This window comes from Chiloscyllium plagiosum, chromosome 3, assembly GCF_004010195.1.
Source record: "Chiloscyllium plagiosum isolate BGI_BamShark_2017 chromosome 3, ASM401019v2, whole genome shotgun sequence".
NCBI classification, from domain to species: Eukaryota; Metazoa; Chordata; class Chondrichthyes; order Orectolobiformes; family Hemiscylliidae; genus Chiloscyllium; species Chiloscyllium plagiosum.
The window spans coordinates 70,957,260-70,976,093 of NC_057712.1; positions in this window are offsets into that span (position 1 = coordinate 70,957,260).

The following is an 18,834-nucleotide window of genomic DNA, read 5'->3' on the forward strand; positions in this document are numbered from 1 at the left end:
TTCCAGGCAGAATACTTTCCTTCTACTACCACTCACTGTCTTCTGTTGGCCAGCCAATTCTGTATCCAGACAGTTATGTTCCCCTGAATCCCATTCCTCCTGACCTTCTGAATGAGCCTACCATGGGGAACCTTATCAAATGCCTTGCTAAAGTCCATATACACAACATCCACAGCTCGATCCTCGTCAATTTTTCTAGTCACATCCTCAAAGAACTCGATAAGGTTTGTGAGGCACAACCTGCCCCTCACAAAGCCGTGTTGACTGCATTTAATCAAGCCATGCTCTTCCAGATGGTCATAAATCCTATCCCTCAGAATCCTTTCTAACACCTTGCAGACGATGAATGGTGTGGCAAAGGGATCAGTGCTTGGCCTCAATCTTTTACAATTTATGTAAATTATTTAGATGAAGGGATCAACTTTGTTACCAAATTTGCTGATGACACAAAGGTAAGTAGGAACATAAGTTGTGAAAGGGACCTAAGCAGATTACAAAGATATATAGATAGTTTAAGAGAGTAAGTAAAGATTTGTCAGTTGGAGCACAAAGTGGAAAAATGTACAATTGTCCATTTTGGCAGGAGAAATGAAAAAGAATAATTTATTTAATGATGTGAAATTGCAGAACCCTGAGAAGCAAAGAGATTGGGCATTCTCACACATGAACTACAAGTAGAATATATGTCCAGCAAGTAAGTAGGAAAGTTGCTCGCAACTTGTCATTATTGCAAGGGGAATTGAATACAAAAGTAAGGAGATTATGAACCAAATAACAGGCAAAGCATAGTTAATGTTTCAAGTCCAGTGACCCTTCTTCAGCCTCTGAATATTAATCTGAAAAAGGGTCACAGCACTCAAAACATTAACTTTGCTTTCTCTCCACAGATGCCAGACTTGCTGAGTTTCTCCAGCAATTTCTGTTTTTCTTTCAGATCTTCAGCATCTACAGTTCCTTGTTTTATTTTAGAGATTATGCTTAGCTATGCAGGACACTGGTGAGATTACATCTGGAATAGTGTGTAACAGTATCAGTTTATTGATTAAGTAAAGATGTAAATGTATTGGAGGCAGGCGAGAGAAGATTTACTGGAATATATCTGGAATGGACATGTTGTCTTATGAGGAAAAGTAGGACAGGCTTTATTTGCTATGTCTAGAAAAGCAATGGATAACTTAATTGAAATGTATAAGATCTTGAGGGATTTTGACACAATAAGGATGAAGTGGATGGTTCCTCTTGGAGGAGAATCAAGAACTAGCCAGCATTCCTTTAAGAATAAACAATTTCCTATTAAAACAAGTATTAGGAAAGATATCATTTCAGGGGGTTATGAGTCTTTGGAATTCTCTTCCTGAAAAGGTAGTGGAAGCAGAGTTCTTGATTATTTTTTACAGCAGAGGTAGATATATTCTTGTTAAACAAGGAGGCAAAGGGTTATCAAGGGTAGGTAGGAATGCAAATTTTAGGTTACAGTCAGATCAGCCCTGAACTTTTTCAATTGTGACCAGGCTTGGGGAGCTGAATGGCTTTTCCTGCTCCTAATTTGTAACTATTTTCATCTGCATTTTTACACAGCATGTGAAGAGACAGCATTCCTGCCTGAGCAAATACAGTTGAATGATGGTGGCGGAAGAGGTCAATAGTTATGACATCACCTGTAGGACCTGGTTTGAATGCCACAAGAGCATAATAATGACCTTCCCTGTGCTGCAAAGATGAATGAGAATTTTAACTCTTGATGTGAGCATAGGGTATAGGAAGGTATTAGATAGAGGAAGGGATGAATGTTTCCAAACATCAGCACAATGCCGACACAAGGTTTCAGGTTAGTGCCGGATCCATTTTCATTCTCATTATATGGTTATGGGAAACAGAACCTCAGAATTGCCTTAGAGTACAAAAAATGTATGGGAAAAGACTGCAAGATGTTAGACAAATTAGGTGACAAATGCATTTACTGTGGAAAAGTGTAGACAGTGTCGGAGGAAATGCAAATGCAATAGATGGTCACTTAAGAAAGTGAAGGAATAATCCTGAGGTTCAAACCTATAATTTCTTGAAAGTACAGGCACTGTAAGGTGAAGCAAATAAAACTAAAAAAGGAATTTTGTTTTTATAAAAAGTCATGGAGTAAAAAGTAAAACCTAAGAGTAACTCTACCCACTGTTTGCCTTTGCCACCCCTCCAGTTAGTTACCCACTTCCATCACTTTATGCCTGTGACTTAACTGTTTAACATGGTCTCGTGTGATGGAGTGACCTTTTCTGGAAAAAAAACTATCAGGTACAGTCCCACCTGTCTATTGCTGAGGAACATGTTCATTTGAGCACAACAATTCTCTGGTCCAATGACTGACATATTTAGAAGTTTGAAATATGTATTGTTTTTGCAAATACATCTGAAGATTAACTAACAATGAGTCAGTTTTGATATTAACAAACCCCTCCAGTGGGTTCCTTTCATTTAGTTATAGCCTGAAGCCAAACCACAACAACCCGACGGTCGGAGGAGGAGCGTCTTATCTTCCGACTGGGAACCCTCCAACCACAGGGGATGAACTTGGACTTCACCAGTTTCTTCATCCCCCCTCCCCCCACCTTGTCTCAGCCGAATCCCTCCAGCCCGGCACCGCCTTCCTGACCTGCAGTCTTCTTCTTGACCTCTCCGCCTCCATCCTACTCCGACCTATCACCCTCACCTTGACCTCTTTCCACCTATCACATTTCCAACGCCCCTCCTCCAAGTCCCTCCTCCCTACCTTTTATCTTCTCCTGCTGAACACTCTCTGCTCATTCCTGAAGAAGGGCCTGTGCCCGAAACGTCGAATCTCCTGTTCCCTGGATGCTGCCTGACCTGCTGTGCTGTTCCAGCAATAAAGTTTCAACCTCAATTATGAAATCATCAGGGGGAATCTAAAATTAAATAACAGAGAAGGTAACCCCAGCCTGACATGCACACACACTCTACCCATTTCAGAACAGTTTGTTTTAATGCCTTTAATTCATCTTGAGGAATCAGGCACTTTCCTAAGCCAGGCTTCCACTGTTCAATTCGAAACCTGGATTAAAGTTCGTAGTTCCCAACGCTCAGGAAACCTGACAGTGAAAGCAAGGTGGCAGCACTGCTTCAAGGTGAAAAGGGCTTATTACAGAACTCCTCGCGTGACAGGACAGATTAGACTGTTCTCCCTGCATCTCAATGAAAATTTCAGCCTCCCTCCTGTGATAATGCTCTCCCTTTGTAGCGAGCACAGACATCCCCCCTCTTCACACCTCCCCAAAAATTTGATGTTCTGCCTGTGACACTATTACATCAGGCTTTCCTTACTGTACATTGACATGACTGCACTCCCACAATGGCACTTCTCTGGTTTACCTCAACTAACACTTACCTTGGGCCTTTTTCCCTCCTGTTTGTTGGGGGTCAATTGCCAGCCATCCATCCTAATAATCTATCTGGCTGCAGTGTGGGAAGTGAATGTGAAACATTACAATTAGTCCCTGGTGGTAAACCTGTAGGATTTTCATGTTTCAGTCTGGACATAAATCCATAGCTATTTCTTTTTCTCTCTTGACTCTTTGCCACTTGTCTGTAAAATATTGGGCACAGATTTGCCAGGCAGTCATTTTTGATTTTCTCTGGTGAAAATGGAATCTATCTCAGATTTTGGTGTCACAATTTTCAGTGCACATCAAAGTTTTAACTGAAAGCAATTCTCTTTGTCACTTTTGTTGTACATCAAAATATTATAAACATCTTATAAATGAGCTCCAGGATCACAAATCTGTAGCTCCAGGGGTTGCTAAGAACATTTTATTACTTTCAAAGTGAATTCACTAATTACATTAATTAGAATGATGCCCTTTGAAGTATATGTTATAGGTTCACATTGACCATCGTACTAATTGAAAACCTAGTTCAAAGCATTTCACTTGATCAACTGTTGGGGAAGGCACTGTTGGGGAAATTTTACAATATGTGAAAATACATCATTTGTGACAGGAAATCCTGAACTAGTGCAATGCTGCTGATTTTGGAGCTTGAGTTGAGAGTTTCAAAATCACTGTAACTGAGTTAAAATTTAAACCAAGAGCCATAATGAGAGAGCAATGTAAATATATTTAAACTGATTATAGACTTGTAAAAGGACAAAATTCCAATCAATGCTTACAATTGTGCTTCTCATTCAACCAACAAAATGGCTGAAAATGTTCAAAAGAGGTTGAAGTTTGTTTTGATGTAGTATTAGAGTTAGATGGCTTTTACGCTTGAAAGAAAGAAGTATATTGGAAGGTGATAGACTAATGGTATTATTGCGAGACTATTAATTCAGAGATCCTGGTGATATTCTGGGACCCGGGTTCAAATTCTACCATGGTAGATGGTGGAATTTGCATTCAATAAACATGGGGAATTAAAAATCTATTGATGACCATGAATCCATTTGTTTCACTTCTGTCCTTCAGAGAAGGATAACTGCCATCTTCACCTGGTCTGGTCTACAAGTGACTCCAGACCCACAACATGTGGTTCACTCTCAATTGCCTCTGAAATGTCTATTCAGTTGTACCAAAGAAATTAAACCAGACGGATCATTTGGCATCGGCCTAGGCACTGGAAAAGACAATGGAAGAAACAGCCTGTCAACCCTGCAAAGTCCTCCTTACTAACATCTGGGGGCTAGTGCCAAAATTAGGAGAGCTGTCTCACAGATGAGTCAAGCAACAGCCTCACATAGTCATACTCAGACAATGTCAGCATCACCATTGCTGGATATGTCCTGTTCCACCTGCAGGACAGAATCAACAGAGGTGGTGACATAATGTTATACAATTGGGAGGGAGTTGCCCTGGGAGTCCTCAACATTGACTCCAGACCCCATGAAGTCTCATAGCTTCTGGGTAAATATGGACAAAAAAACCTTCTGCTGATTATCATGTACCATCTTCCATCTGCTGCTGTATCAGTACACCTCCGTGTTGAACAACACTTGGAGGAAGCACTGAGGATGGAAAGGGCACAAAGTGTACGCTAGGTGGGGGATTTCAAGAGTGGCTCAGCAGCAGTACTACTGATTGAGGTGGTCAGGTCCTAAAGGACATAGCTGCTGGACTGGGTCTATAGCAGATAGTGAGGGAACCACCAAGAGGGAAATACATACTTGATCTCGTCTTTACTATCTAGCACCTGCAGATGCATCTGTCCATGACAGGATTGGTAAGAACAACCATCGTACAGTCCTTGTGGAGATGAAGTCCTGTCTTCACATTAAGAATAACCTCCTTCTTGTTGTGTGGCATTATTACCATGCTAAATAGGACAGACTTCAAACAGATCTAGCAACTGAAGACTGGGAATCCATGAGGCGCTGTGGGCCATCAACAGTAGCAGAATTGTACTCCAGCACAATCTATAACCTCATGGCCTGGCATATTCCCCCATTCGACCATTACCGTCAAGCCATTGTATCAACCCTGGTTCAATGGAGAGTGGAGGAGAGAATGGTAGGAGTAGCAGCAGGCATACCTGAAGATGAGGTGTCAACTTGGCGAAGCCACCAAACAGGACTACTTGCATGCCAAACAACATTAACAACAAGTGATAGACAGAGCTAAGCAATCCCACAACCTGTGGATCAGATCTAAGCTCTGCAATCCTGCCATGGTCATATCTGGTCATGAATGGTGGTGGATGATTAAGCAACTCACTGGAGAAGGAGGCTCCATAAATATTCATATCCTCAATGATGGAAGAGCCCAGCCATTGGTGCAAAAAATAAGGCTGAAGCATTTGCAGCAATCTTCAGCTGGAAATGCCAAGTGGATGATCCATCTCATCCTCCTCCAGTTGTCCTCAGCATTGCAGATACCTGTCTTCAGCAAATTTGATTCACATTACTACTGGAGGTATTGAATACTGCAAAAGCTATGGGCCCTGACAACATGCCAGCAATAACACTGAAGACTTGTACTCCAGTACTTACCGCTGTCCTAGTCAAGCTGTTCCAGTACAGTTACAACACTGGCATCCACCTGACAATGTGGAAAATAGCCCAAGTATGTCTTGTATATAAAAAGCAGGATAGATCCAACCCAGCCAATTCCTGCTCCATCAGTCTACTTACGATCATCAGTAAAGTGATGGAATTTGTCATCAACAGTGATATCAAGTAGCATCTGCTCAGCAATAAACTGCTCAGCAATACCCAGTTGGGATTCTGCCAGGGACACTCAGCACCTGATCACATTACAGCTTTGGTTCAAACATGGACAAAAGAGCTGAATTCCAGAGGTGAGGTGAGTGTGACAGCCCTTGGTATCAAAGCTGCATTTGACTCAGTGTGGAATCAAGGAGTCCTAGCAAAATTGGAATCAATGAGAATCTGTGGGAAAACTCTCCAGTGCTAGAGTCATACCTGGCACATAGGAAAATGGTCATGGTTGTTGGTGGTCAGTTATCTCAGCTCCAAGACAGCTCTGCAGGAGTTCCTTAGGATAGTGTCCTAGGCCCAACCATTTTCAGCTCCTTCATCAATGACCTTCCCTCCATCATACGATCAGAAGCAGGAATGTTTGCCAATGATTGCACAAGGTTCGACACCATTTGCAACTGTTCAGATACTGAAGCAGTCCAGGCCCAAATGCAACAAGATCTGGGCAATATCCAGGCTTGGGCTGACAAGTGGCAAGTAATATTTGCATTACACAAATGCCAGGCTATGACTATCACCAATAAGAGACAATCTAACCATCATCCATTGACATTCAATAGTGTTATCATCACTGAATCCCCCACAATCAACATCCTGGGGGTTATCATTGACCAGAAACTCAAATGAACCCACATAAACACAGTGGGTACAAGAGAAAGTCAGATGCTTAAAAATCTGTGGCAAGTAACATGTCTCCTGACTCCCCAGTGCCTGTCCACCATCTACAAGGCACAAGTCAGGATGGTGATGGAATACTTCCCACTTGCCTGGATGAGTGTAACCCCAACAACACTCAAAAAGCTTGAGACCATCCAGAACACAACAGCCCGCTTGATTGGCAACATCCACATGCATCAACTCACTCGGTAGAAGCAATGCGTACAATCTACAAGATGCACTGCAGAAATTCAGCAAAGATCATCAGATAGCATCTTCCAAACTCACAACCACTTCCATCCAGGAGGACAAGGTCAGCAGATACATAGGAATACCACTACCCTTCAATTTTCCCTCCAAGCCTCTCACCATTCCGACTTGGAAATATATTGCTGTTCCTTCACAGTCGCTGGATTAAAATCCTGGAATTCCCTCCCCAATGGCATTGTGGGTCAGTCCACAGCAGATGGACTGCAGTGTTTCAAGAAGGCAGCTCACCATCACCTTCTCAAGGGCAACTCGGAATTGGCAATAAATGGTGGCCAGCCCGCAATGCCCACATTCCATAAATTAATGAATAAAAAAGAATAAACAAAGTTTATATAATGCCTTTAATAATCTTAGGAGATTCAAAGATACTTGCAGCCAATGAAATATTTGCAAAGTGTGGTAAATGTTCTACTGAAAGAGAAGTAGTAGCCAATGAGATTGGAACAGTTGTTTTAGATGTTGGAGGAGAAGTAAATCTTATACAGGGGGCTCCTGTTGGATGTATCTACCTAACTCTGAGCCTGGTGTACTGGGTTCAAGTCCCACCTGCTCTAGAGATGTGCGATAACATCTCTGAACAGCTTGAGTAAAAAATACAAAGAAATGTGGTACAGGACACTGGTAGAACTTCCCTACTCTTTGAAAGCAAAATTGAGGAAGCCTTTCTATCCATCTGAGAGATAAATGAGATTGCAATTAACATCACAATCAAAATAGAGAAACTCCAACAGTGGGGGGTTGTTTAGTTTGGTTGGAGAGTGCAGAATACAAACCAGTAGTACAGGTTCAACCCTTGTATCAGTTGTGGTAGTACACACCTCCTTACCTAACCCCAGGGTTGTGGAGTAATTCCCCTCAAACTGTACATAGCCATTTGTCTCTCTATGGGGAACTGATATTATCACTAGACTGTTACTCCACAGTGATCTCGGTCATGTTCTGGGACCTGAGTTTGAGTTGGATAAACATCTGGAATTAAGAGTCCAATGATGACATGAAACTATTGTAAAGCCCTTTAAGGAAGCAGATCTGTCATCCTTACTAGGTCTGGCCTACATGTGACTCCAGACTCTCAGTAATACAGTTCATTTTCAATTTTGCTCTCGTCTAGACAGCAATGCTCACATCCCATAAATGAATTGAACTAATTGAGCGGGTAGCTCCTTTACCTAAAAAAATGGCGAAAATTCAGCCCAATGCATGTCCTGCATTAATACAACAACACTTTTAACTATTGCACTGTATCTGAATCCCAGCTACATATGTTGATGGAGTCAATCCAATCAATGCTATAAACAATTGTGTCTTTATTGTTTATACAGAAGGCAAAACCAAATTAAGCTTTTAAAAAAATCTCTGAGAAATGGACCTTGAACCCACAACCTTCAGCTTTAGAGGCAGGAATGTGATCAGTGAGCCAAGCCTGGCACTTTAATAGTGCACCACACGATTAATCTATAAATTTGATTCACAACAGGATGCAGCATAACCACAGAGGTGAAATCTCCATTATTGTGCATGGCAAACAATGCCTGGTGAACTAAAAATCTAAAATTGGTGCAAGAAATAATTCAATGTTAGTGTAGATTGTTCTATGTGAATTCTGTATGAAACTCAACAGAAAAAATCCCATGAGCAAGCTGTTTGCTGGCCCAGAACGCATCTGTCATCTATTATTAAGAAAAGTGTATCACAGAACTGCAGAGTTTGAACACAAGAATATGCCAAAGAATTTACAGCATATTAGGCCCAATTGTTCATTCCGGATTTTCAATTAACAAAGAAGTGAAACTTATATTCCTGTCTTTAATTACATGTATTGTCATTAGGATTAAACCCTTTAATTGAGATACTGTAAATGTAATTTTTTTTATTAAAAGTGATGGGTACACTTAGAGCAAAGTAAAAACCTTAAAAAGAGTGTTGAATATATAACTTAAGCCATGAACAAAATTCAAATGCAAATAATATCTATACAAGTAACATTTTTAAGTTGTACATATTACACATGGCAGTACTCTTACTAAGACATATTACACATGGCATCCGAGCTTCTCATAGTTTATATCTATGTGACCATTAGCCCAAGTGTTTCAAGTGCTCAGATCAAACAATACATTCAATAAAAGTAAAATATTTCAGATGCTGAAAAATAAAAACTGAAGGTTCTGGAGAAACTCAATGGATCTGGCCACATCTGGAGAGAGAAACAGAGTTAAGATTTCAAGTTCAAGATGACTGTTCTTCAGAACCTGAACAAGGTCTTGTATGGGTTTTAAGGTGTTTACCTTCATCAACCAAACAATTATATCTGAATCTAAAAATTTTAAAATGCAAACCAAATTCCAATCTTTACAGCATAAATATTGGCTAAAAATGAAAAATAACTGTGAGGCATAACTGCTCATTGTCACGAATTGTGGTCAAAGTGACGAAATTGTGGTCAGTGTGAATCGATGTACAAGTGTATATTTCGTGACAAATAGCATGTGTCATTTCAGGAAAGCTGTGTGGCCTATGCTTCAGTGCATCATATCACAATAAACAAATGTAACTGAGGAGCAGATGGGCTTAGCTTGGCTTTTCTAATTAGCATTTTTCAAAGCTTACTGAAACCTTTATAAAGGAAAATATCAATATTTTTAACAATGTAAAAACATTTAGATTAGATTCAGTTGTACTTTCTGCATTCAGTTAGAATAAAGACACAATTGTTTATAGCATTGATTGGATTGACTCCATCAACATATGTAGCTGGGATTCAGATACAGTGCAATAGTTAAAAGTGTTGTTGTATTAATGCAGGACATGCATTGGGCTGAATTTTCGCCATTTTTTTAGGTAAAGTATTTTTTCAAATGAGATTCATAGTGCCCTCTGCTGTGTCCCATGGTGACCTCATTACTGTAATCATTCACTCTTCACCTCATTAATTGTGCAACAGGCTTTACATAAGGTCAGAAGTGGGGATGTTCACCAATGATTGTATAAAGCTCAGTGCCATTCGTGACTCCTCAGATACTAAAGCAGTCCATGTCCAAATGCAACAAGATCTGGACAATAGACAGGCTCCAGCTGTCAAGTGACAAGTAACATTCACACCTCACAAATGCCAGACTATGACTATCATCAATAAGAGATAAATTAACCACTGCTCCTTGATATTCAATGGCATTACCATCATTGAACCCCCCCACTATACATTCTGGGGGATTTCATTGATCAGAAACTCAAATGGACTCACCACATAAACACAATGGTTACAAGAGCAGGCAGGCTAGGGGCAGCATGGTGGCTTGGTGGCTAGCATTGTTACCTCAGAGTGCCAGGGACTTGAGTTCAATTCCAGCCTTGGGTGATTGTCTGTGTGGAGTTTGCACATTCTACCTGTGTTTGTGTGGGTTTCTGCTGGATGCTCCAGTTCCCTTCCACTGTCCAAAGATGTGCACGTTAGGTGAATTGGCCAAGCTAAATTGCCTGTGGTGTCCAGGGATGTGTAGGTTAAATGCATTAAGCATGGGAAATGCAGGGATGGGTTTAGCTGGGATACTCTTAAGAGGGTTGGTATGGATTTGTTGGGCTGAATGACCTGTTTCTACACTGTAGTGCTTCTATGCTTTGCTGGATACTGTGGCACGTAACACACCTCCTGATTCCCCAAAGCCTATCAACCATCTCGAAGACACAAGTCAGAACTCTGATGGAATACTCCCCACTTGCCTGAATAGATGCAGCCCAGCAACTCTCAAGAAGCTTTGCACTGTCCAGGACAAAGCAACTTATTTGATTGGCACTGCATCCACAAACATCCACTCCCTCCACCATCAACGCTCAGTAGCAGCAGTGTGTACTATCTACAATTTGCACTGCAGAAATTCACCAAAGATCCTGAGACAGCAACTTCCAAACCCACAACCACTTCCATCTTGAAGGACAGGGTCAGAGGATATATATAGGAACACCATCACCTTCAAGTTTTCTTCCAAGCCACTCACCATCCTTACTTGGAAGGAGATTGCCATTTCTTCGCTGGTGATGGGTCAAAATCCTGGAATTCTCTTCCTAATGGCATTGTGGGTGAAGCCATGGCAGATGGACTGCAGCGGTTCATGAAGGCAGCTCACCACCACCTTCTCAAGGGCAACTAGGGACAGGCAATAAGTGCTGGTCAGCCGACAATGCCCATATTCCACAAATGAATAAATATTTTAAAATGCCAAGTTTGTGAAATCGCAAACAGGAATTGTGGAAGTCCTTGTCTTTGTCAGGATTTTAAAGAAGGTTAATGATCTTCTGTGTCAGATTAAAAGGCAACAGCATGTATGCAGAGCCACCATTCTCTCCAGCTGTGTCATTGCACATGCCTTTCATCAAGATTCATGGACTATAACACTCAATATTGCATTCACCATGCTCATTCTATGGCTGTCACCCACCTCATCCTCCAAAACCCCTGACCAAAACCGCTGACTTTTTCACACAGAGGGTGGTCCGTGTATTGAATAAGTTTCCAGAAGAAGTGGTGGAGGCTGGTACAATTGCAACATTTAAAAGGCATTTGGATGGGTACATAAATAGGAAAGGTTTAGAGGGATATGGGCCGGGGGCTGGCAAATGGGCCTAGATTAGGTTGTGATATCTGGTCGGCATGGGCGAGTTGGACTGAAAGGTCTGTTTCCATGTTGTACATCTCTAAGACTCTATGGTCTTCTTGTCCTCTGCTCACCAATCACTTGGGGCAAGTCATCATCTCTGCTCATCATGCCTTATCATGAACTGCTAATATATCTAATGGAGCCGGTTAGCTCATTTGGCTAAGTGGCTGGTTTTGCAATGCAGACTGATGCCAACAATATGGGCTGAATTCCATTACTGGATTAAGTTACAATGAGGGATTGTCCCCCTCAATCTCTCTCCTGCCTGAAACATGTTGATCCTCTAATGAATGTCCTGTGGTCTGGTAAGACTATGGCAACTTTATTCAATTTTTTACCCTTTGATTCATTACAGAGAAATAGACCCTACCTCCTGCTCTGATGCAATGCAAGTCAAAGGTGCTGATAGCCTTTGAGTAAGTGAAAGTAAGTAAGCAATAAGAAATTAAACTAAAAGCCATAAGGTGTATATTTACTGCAAATGCATGAGATGTGTGTGTATGTCAATAGATGCAAAGTGATCTGGCAGAAGTATGCAGGTCATTGGTGTCCCTGAGCTCCAAAGTGAAGGCCTGAAGGGATGAGTTAGTGCATGAGTTGATCTGAGAGTCAGCATAACATGGTGAGGTTGATGGTTTGTGGAAACTAACTTTCATGGATGAAGGGTAGAGAGGATGGTGCATATGGAGCCTGCAAGGTTGGAGTGATAAAGACAGAATTCCCGAACAAGCTAGCAGCAACCAAGTAAATGTCTTATTTTCACTTGAGAAACTGGTGCCATCTAGTTTCTTGAACAAGGAGAGGAGACTTGGAAACTTCATAGAGATGGGATGAGTTGAGCTATTAATGAAATGCAAATACATGAAATAAGAAAATTGCCACTGATTAATAAGATATTGCAATTGCCATTTAAATCTTAAGGGGAACATTGGAAACTTTCTCGAGGTGTCAAATTCATATATTTTTTTCATTTATGTTGTATTTTCCCACATTTCTCACCCAAGCCGCTCACGGGAGTAAAAATGTCTGCTCAGTGTGACTGCTATGCTTGGATTGAGAGTCTCTACATCTTACTTAAATAGAGTATAAATCGAAGAACAAATCAACAGGTAAGGCTAAAAGTTATAAAAAATAATAAATAGATAAATTAAAGACTCTGTAAATGAATGCACACAGCATTCAAACTTAAACAAATGAACTAATATGCAAAAAGAAATAAATGAGTTATCTGATAGCTATTATGGAGATATGAATATAACATTGCATAGATTGAGATGGGAATAATTCAAGGGTGACTCTGTTATTTATAGTATAGTAGAAAAGGATGACTCAGTTCAGGAAACCAGGATATGGAAGTGATTTGTGTCGAGACAAGAAATGATAAAGGCAAGAAGTCTCTAATGGGAGCGATGTACAGGTCCCCTAACAGTAACCACATGTTAGGAGGAAGTATAAAGGAAGAAATAGAAAGAGCTTGTCGGAAAGGTATGGTGTTAATCATGGGAGATTTTAATCTACATTATGACTGTAAAAAAACAGATGTCAAAAGCAGTCTACTGAGGAGTTCATAGAATGTTTCTTCGAACAGCATGTTTTGGATCCAACCAGAAAACAGTTTACACAGACGTAATGTTATACGACAAAATGGGATTAGTCAATGCTCATTATGAGAAGACCTGACCTGGACAGAGAGAGGCAGGTTGATCTCTCTCTCTCTCTCTCTCTCTCTCTCTTTCTCTCTCTCATACTTAACCATCCCAAATTTTATTATCAGAGACACACATTACAAGCATGCACCTTTAAATCTAATCACCACAGTTATGGTCTGCTCCTATGTATACGCACACAAGTGAGTCACCAGTTAATGTTCGTTACTTCCATAAAAGTAAGTGTTCAATTAATATCACAATTTACATAAAGCTCACCCAACAACCATAGGTTTCTCCAAGAGTTGTTCTTCTTTCATCTCGACATTGAAGAACACGTCATGCTCAGCGAGTTCAATCATCTCATTCCCCTTGTTCTCTTCCCTCTGAATTGATCCATATTCTTCAAACTTTCTTAATCTCAATCACTAATTTGTCTGAGTATTAATCCATTTTTAATAAAGAGTATTGAAGACATTTGGCGGCACATGCAGTGTCTATTTTAGATATTAATGACTTTTTGTTGCTATTTAGAAATAATAATTAGAACGTACTCAATCTAGCTATTGAGCAAACAAATGAAGTCACCCTTTCTTCATAAATATGGCTTACACATTTGACAAATGTTGTCTATTGGAAACCAACCATTTAGTGCATATTTGCAACGACTGACATTTTTATACTCTTTATGCACTTAATGAACTGCTTAATCTCCTTCCAATCAAATATAACAGTACAGTGAGAACATCAGAAGGCTTAGGCATTGGGGGATTTTTTTTTCAAAAACTATTAATTCTTTTGCTAATGTTACATGACATGTCATGTGCATCGCTAATTTTCTGATGTGTTCTCTATGCAGCCTTTGAAAATTTTCATCTTAATTCAATCCAAAAACACGCACTTCAGGGATTTTCATTGGACAAAGAAGCACAGTTTAGTGAGGAGAAAATGGTCATGAGGAAACAACAGATGGTGCCAATAGTACTGGGGAAAGAAAGCATAGTGGGGACCTGACCAGAACCAGTATCTTTGTGCTCTTTAATTTTCCCAGTAAGCTCTGTGGGCAAGGTAATGCTGTCAAGTTTTCCCAAGGTTTCCAAAAGCTGCTGTGAGTCGGCTCAAATGGAAATCTTTTTTTAAATGTTGAGTTTAAAATGGGGAACTAAAATAGTTGGATGAGAAATGCACAGGAATTGTGTCTTTGAGCTAATTAAGATCAGGACTTTGACATTATGATGTAATTGGATTTGTTCCACAATAATTTTGTTGTCTCACATTGAGCAAAGGTTCAAAATGTCCACTTTAAATTTCCATAGGGTCTCACACATCTCTGGACAGAGAAACTCTGTAGAAATTTGTGAATGAGAATTTTAATAAAATTATATACATGCTTTTGGAAATGTATATTGCAATGAATTTCTATGTATTTGAATTGTTGTTTGCTAGTGGTATTCAATTTAATGCTAAAGTTGATGTGAAAGTGTATTTTAGCATGTCAATTAACTGATTTGAAGTGTTTGATCTCTGCAAACAAAGCTTAATTATAAATTGTAATTTTTTATATTCTCCACACTGTCAAGCTTAACAGGGAGGTCACCTTCAAAGCAAAATATGCCTTAGAAGCTGAATGGCTTTACTGTTAGAGTTAGCTAGACATCTTTTGAGTCCTGGACTAAGAATCTTTCTTCTGTGTTGAAGTATTGTGCACAAGGGAGATATTGTAGATTTACTTAACTATGCATTCTGAAATGTTTATGCAATTGTAAGGCTTTTCACTTTCATTGTAAATTAGTGGACTGAATGATTCTTATGGAAGTGAAATTACTTTTGACCTAATTTTGGGCCTCAGTTGTGTACCATATAGGAAGAAAACCCCATGGAGTTGACCTGAGTTCAGAATTAGACTTGGGTCTCATTAATATTATTTGGCTGAGTTTTTGTGTCTGGTGTTCTACCATATGCAGTGATCCAAAAGTAAATCTGAGCTGGAGCACTGTAGAGCCCTCTAATTCCTCAAAAATTGTTACAGTGCAGAAGGAGGTCATTCAGCTCAGCTTGTCAGCACCAGCTTTCCAATGAACATTGTGACCTAATGCTGTTTTTCTGCTTTCCCCAAAACCATGGGCATTGTTTCAATTCAAATAGTTATCCAATGTCCTCTTGAATGCCTCAATTTATTCTCCCTCCACCACACTCCCAGGCAGTGCATTTCAGACCTAAACCACTCCTCGAATTAAATGACTTTTTACTCACCACACTTCACTCATTCGCTTTAAATCTGTGCCCTCGCATTACTAATCCTTTTAGGAGCAGGAACAGTTTCTCCCTTCATACTCTATCAAGACTTCTGACAGTTTTGCAAACTTATACTTGACGTCCTCTAAGTGTTCTTCTCTCCAAGGAAAACTGTCCAACCTTCTCCGATCTATCCACATAAGAAAACTTTCTCATCCCTGGAACCCTTTCTGTTTATTTTCTTCTGGATTCTCTCCATTTTCACCTTCATCCTATAGTGTGTGCCCGGAACTATACACACTGCCTCAGCTGATCACTGACAAGTGTCTTGTATAAGTTCAGCACAATCATTTTACCCTTGTATGCCAAGTCCCTATTAATAAATTCCAGGCTAGTGTATTCTTTATTACTTTACATTGTTTTGATGATGTTTAGGTACTATCCACTGAATGGATCTATGACTGAAGATTGCCCATGCACTTTTTAAAAACGCTGCTTAATTTAAACCATGTATTTATTCCCCATAAAACCTTGTGATGCTTGTGTGTGAGCATGGTGTTGGGAGTGGAGCATCAGCTTGGGCAATAGCACGATTAATTGGAAATGGCAAACTTAGATGAAGAACAAAATTGTGCAAAGTAACTGAAGTCCTATTAAAAATACTATTGCTTATTGTTAACTTGTGTGTCATCTGGGAAAGGTTTGTATTAATTGGTAGAGTATCACCTGGGAACAGTGAGAAAAGAAAACCTAGTTCCTCCGTCCATTACTTTAAATGAAAAATGTAGCTTGGTTCTCATGCACATACTCAGATGAATATTTGACTCATCCAGGTGTTTACACTGAGGTGCAACAGCTAAATTCTACATCTCCAACTTTGGACAAACCAAAATCCATTTGCAATTTAAAACAGCAAAATGGTGGTAAATTTCAAGACTATGTTTCAAAATAAGACATATGTTTAGGCATGCGCTTACATTCCAAAAAACTTCCATTTTACAAAGTAGCATTGAACATTTCTGAACTGACTATTGGAAAGGATACTTTTAATTTTCAGAGCAAGAATGAATGCTGGGTTATTTTATCCATAGATAAAAGAACTAATCAAGGACTCCTTGTTCCTGAAAGAAGTACAGTATTATATTATTTATCGCCAAGTAGTTCAATATATTACTGAGATGTCTGGATAGTCTAATATCCTACATTACATATGGAAAATTGTTGTAATATTATAAATATTATAAATGATCCAAAGCTGCCAGAATGTGACTATGAATGGAATAATATTACACAGAGTCTTAATCTTCTCAATAAGAGGCTTTGGTCGACAAAAACCCAGAACGTTTTTCTCTTGGAATGTGTAACCACAGATCATAGAATTATCTTCCTCTGTAAAACAGTTTAAGAAGTTCATTAGATTATATATTTTTCAAATGCAGCTGTGTGTACAGTAATACCTATAATCTAGCTGCATTATTCTATATTAGAGTAGCATCTAATTTTATTATTCATTTGCTAAATTGTATATATACGTGTTCAGTTTTGTTTGCATATGTGTTTGTGAGCACAAATTTGTGTTTGTGTGCACACTTTGTTATGTATGGTTCTTGTGTTTTGTAGGTAGTCATACCTTTTAATATCTGCTACTACATTTATAAAATTAAATGTTAACATATTGAAACAAACTAACTCACTCAAACTGAAGTGAATCCCTAGAAAGATGCATCTAAAAATCAGAGCAGAAATTTTGTTGCAGCATTATGCATGCCTGTTCCTTTCAATACAGACGGCATACAAAATGTCTTAAGTTTTCTGATTTAAAACTGGTGATATGCAACGCAGTACTGAATTTATTGTTGAATGACTCTGTAGGGTTTCAAATTCATGAGAGCTGGTACCATTTAAAGTGATCTGCACTCCTGACACTTACCTATATGTCAATGTGCATTCATGCTGCAAAGTAGCTGAGAAAGATGTGTGATCTATATTAAACCTGATTTGTCAGAATATAAGGTAGAAAATGTGCTCTCAGGTTCTCTGACACAGCATCAGAGGTGTCAGCATGCAGGTCAGTACTACTCCTAGGAGTTGTCACGTCCCATGGTCTTGACATTGGAAGGGAAAAGGTTGAGACTCTGAAGGGAGATTACAGAGAGTTAGGCAGAAATTTAGAAAGGAGGTCCTCAAGGGTAGTAATATCTGGATTACTCCCAGTGCTACAAGCTAGTGAGGGCAGGAATAGGAGGATAGAGCAGATGAATGCATGGCTGAGGAGCTGGTGTATGGGAGAAGGATTCACATTTTTAGATCAATGGAATCTCTTTTGGGGTAGAAGTAACCTGTACAAAAAGGATGGATTGCACCGAAATTGGAAGGGGACTAATATACTGGCAGGGAAATTTGCTAGAACTGCTTGGGAGGATTTAAACTAGTAAGGTGGGGGGGTGGGACCCAGGGAGATAGTGAGGAAAGAGATCGATCTGAGACGGGTACAGCTGAGAACAGAAGTGAGTCAAACAGTCAGGGCAGGCAGGGACAAGGTAGGACTAATAAATTAAACTGCATTTATTTCAATGCAAGGGACCTAACAGTGAAGGCAGATGAACTCAGGGTATTGTTAGGAACATGGGACTGGGATATGATAGCAATTACGAAAACATGGCTGAGGGATGGGGAGGACTGGCAGCTTAATGTTCCAGGATACAAAATACTACAGGAAGGATAGAAAGGGAGGCAAGAGAGAAGGGAGAGTGACATTTTTGATTCGGGATAGCATTACAGCTGTGCTGAGGGAGGATATTCTTGGAAATACATCCAGGGAAGTTATTTGGGTGGAACTGAGAAATAAGAAAGGGATGATCCCTTATTGGGATTGCATTATAGACCCCCCAATAGTCAGAGGGAAATTGAGAAACAAATTTGTAAGGAGATCTCAGCTGTCTGTAAGAATAATAGTGTAGTTATGGTAAGGGATTTTAACTTTCCAAACATTGACTAGGACTGCCATAGTGTTAAAGGTTTAGATGGAGAGGAATTTCTTTAGTGTGTACAAGACAATTTTCTGATTCAGTATGTGGATGTACCTACTAGAGAAGATGCAAAACTTGACCTACTCTTGGGAAATAAGGCAGGGCAGGTGACTGAGGTGTCAGTGGGG